Genomic DNA, 3,416 nt, shown 5'->3' on the forward strand with positions numbered 1-3,416 from the left:
AAGGGGAGGCCTCCGCCCACTGCACTGTGAGCCTCCCCGGAGGGGGTGCCATGGCTGGGTTCAGGTAGCATGGGTAGCATGGGGCTGGAGGGCAGAAGGAACGCTCTCTGCCCTGTCCTATCTGTACCAGTCAGGCTTTGGGTGGGAAAGTGCAAGTGTCAGCATTCCAGGAAGGGAAGGACCTGATTTGGGAATTGGAGGCTACAGAACCATTGGAAGAATCAGGAAGGCGCCGCTGGGAGAGGTGGCTCACGGAGGCCATCTTGAAACTGTGCCGGATTTCCACAAGCTCGGCAGGCACCTTCCGGGGCTTCCTGCAGGGCCTGCGTGGTAACTTTTCTAGAGCCCGTCTCTTCTGCGGGCGCCTACTCTGGAAAGTAACGGCTTCGCATGCTGTCATAGGCTGTGTTGTGTCCCATGTGATTTATGTAGAGATAGGGCCTTTAAAGAGGTAATCAAGGTAAAATGAGGTCACTAGCATAGGCCCCAATCCATAGGACTGGTGTCCTTACCGGAAAGGAACATCAGGACACACACACAAAGGGACATGTCCCCCCATGTGAGGACACAGGGAGAAGGTGGCCATCTGCAAGTCAAGGAGAGAGGCCTCAGGAGAAACCAACCCTGTGGACACCTTGATCCCAGACTTCCAGCCTGCAGCGCTGAGAGACCATACCTGCCGGCTGTTGAAGCCACAAGGCTGTGGGCCTTTGTGTGGCTGGAGCAGACTAAGACCCTTGCTGTTCCTCCATCCCTCCCTCTTCCTACATCCCTGGTTCTTGCAGCTTACTGCCCCCCACCCCCGGAAGTGATTCTGCCCTTATTTCTTTGCTCATATTTCTTTGGCCAGAACAAGTCATGTGGCCAAGCCAAGCCTCCAGTGGAGGAGGAAGTGCAAGCTTACCGTGCGCCCAGTGCCGAGGCGAGCCAGAATGTTTTGGAACAAGCTATTAGTGAGCACCCCACCATTCTTCCCCACCTCACCCTGAGTGACCTGCAAAAGCCCATCACCTGCGGCGCTGCAGACACCTGGGCCAGCAGACCCCAACGAATGCATCAGACACGCAGGAGGGGGTGAGAAGACAGGACAGCTTCAGCCATATTTTTAGTCTCTTTCTGTTTTTAATATGCTTGAAATGTGCACAATGCATTTGTACAGTGATGTATTGTATGAAGTGTGAACCTGTCGGCAGGGAGGGGGATAGGCACAAAACTTTTTACCGATGGGGCACAACATCAAACAAGCGTGAGACCCAGCCTTAGCCTGCAGAGACAGGTACTGGCTTTATTCTGCTGCCAGACCCTGGGCTGGGCCAGATGGGACTCAGGGATGGATGCTTTTCTTCTGAGAGGTCACACAGGTAGGTCCTATGGCAAATGTCCCTCTGTGGGCACCAGCAACTTTAGTCCTTTGGTAAAAGATACAACATTCCTTCCAGTTGGCTCTGGGCTCTGCTCCCCTTGACCACAGAGCAGAAAACAGGGTGGAAGAGGAAGGGAGAGAGGAAAGGGAGAGGAGGCCAAGAAAGAAAGAAGGCAAAGGAAAAAGCAAACGAGGGGAGGATTTTCTAAAGCACAGAGTTGACATCAAGTCAGAAAACATGAAATAACCTTCTCTTCCTGCACTGAATCCTTTTTTTACTTTAAAGTTTATTTATTTATTTTGAGAGTGAGCCAGGTGTGTGTGTGTGGAGGGGGGGGGGGTGCATAAGAGAGAATGGGAGAGAGAGAGAGAGAGAGAGAGAGAGAGAATCCCAAACATCTCTGCACTGCCAGTGCAGAGCCTGGAGCTGACGCAAAGCTCGAACTCACAAAATCACGAAGCTGTGAGATCATGACCTGAGCCAAAACCAAGATGTTTAACCCACTGAGCCACCCAGGGGGGAGCCACCCCTCCCCCTTTTTAATAAGGTCCTTAGAACAGGGCCCAGAAATCACAGTTTCCAAGTTTGACTCTCAGGGAGCAGGCGTGGATCCAAGGCCTAGCAACCAGAGGAATTGCCAGGCACCCCACAGCCTATTTGAGTCCACACCCCAGGTTGAGCAAAACCGCTGATCTCAGTGCCTGCTCGGACTGTCTGTCCCACCTTTGACAGGCCACTTCCCGCGCAGCTCCTCAGGGGCCCTGCTGAAATGACCAGAGCTCAGCCCACAGAGGGCGAGGCACCTGGAAACCCTGGGGAGCCTGGGGGCCAGACACAGGGAGGAAGGAGTTCTCTACTGCTGCTTCCAGCTGGAGACAAAGGAACACAAAATGTCATCTGCTGAATCCTCCACCCCCTTCTCCCCCACCCCAACCTGAAGTTGGGGTGGGGGCTGCTCTCTGAGCTCTGCTAACTCTAAGGAAAGACAAGACTGAATGAACCATCATAAAAATGTTCCAGGGGGCCCCAGGAGACGGGACTAGATTTTCTAAAAGCAAGTTTCTAAGTTTCCAGCCACTTCTATTTCTAGCAGAGGAGACAGTGAGTCTCCCTTAGAAAAGCCTCCTGAGTGGTCTCTTTCAGGAAGTGGATGAAAGGCAAGTCAGCAACTACTCCTCTCTGGGAGGGTGAGCCAAGAGCCTTGGCTCTGACAAAGACCGTCCTCCCCAGCTCCCACTGGGATTGCTAGGAAGGAGTAGACAATTTGGGTCGGGGCCTAGAAGCCTTTCAAAGAACGGGATCTCGACTCCTTTACAGATTCTGAAGTACGGAAGCATCTCTGAAGCGCCTCTAAAACCCAGTGCTTGACTCCTTCAGTGGGGAAGGCTGGATGCCATCAATCACAGATGTGCTGAACTTGCAGGACACCCAGGAGCCTCCTCACAGGGGCTGTGACACTAGGAGCCCGGACCTTAGAGGAGATGACAGCCTCCCCTTCAAGGGGGCAAAGCAGAGAGCAAGGAGCAGCCTTGGGGAGTGATGAGTCTCAGGGGAGAAGGGAGAGGAGAGACACAGACTTGCCATGTTTGAACTCATGATTAACTCACAACCAGAATTAAATCATACAAAATGTAGAAGAAGCCATGGCCTTATACCGACCCCACCCTGCTGAGGTGGGATATGATGAGGGAAACAAAGGCAAGAGAAATGTAGCTTACGTTAAATCTCCTTACAGCTTGCATCCCACTGAGAGACACCTTCCTCAAGCAACTCATGGCTGCCTTACTTAATGTTTTTGTTTTATTAAAGACTAAAAGTAACCTTATGTTAACAGCAGCTAGCCCCTCAAGGCCTCCAAAGCCTTGCTTTCAAATTCCTGAGAGACTTATGCTATCCCTACCCCCCACTAACTTAAGAGTATATAATCAGTCACTCCTCACAACCCAGGGCAGCTCTTTCTGCCCACGGGTCTTGTCCCCATACTTTAATAAAAAATCACCTTTTTGCACCAAAGACATCTCAAGAATTCTTTCTTAGCCATTTGCTCACGAA

The sequence above is a fragment of the Panthera uncia genome, chromosome B1, assembly GCF_023721935.1.
Source record: "Panthera uncia isolate 11264 chromosome B1, Puncia_PCG_1.0, whole genome shotgun sequence".
NCBI lineage: Eukaryota > Metazoa > Chordata > Mammalia > Carnivora > Felidae > Panthera > Panthera uncia.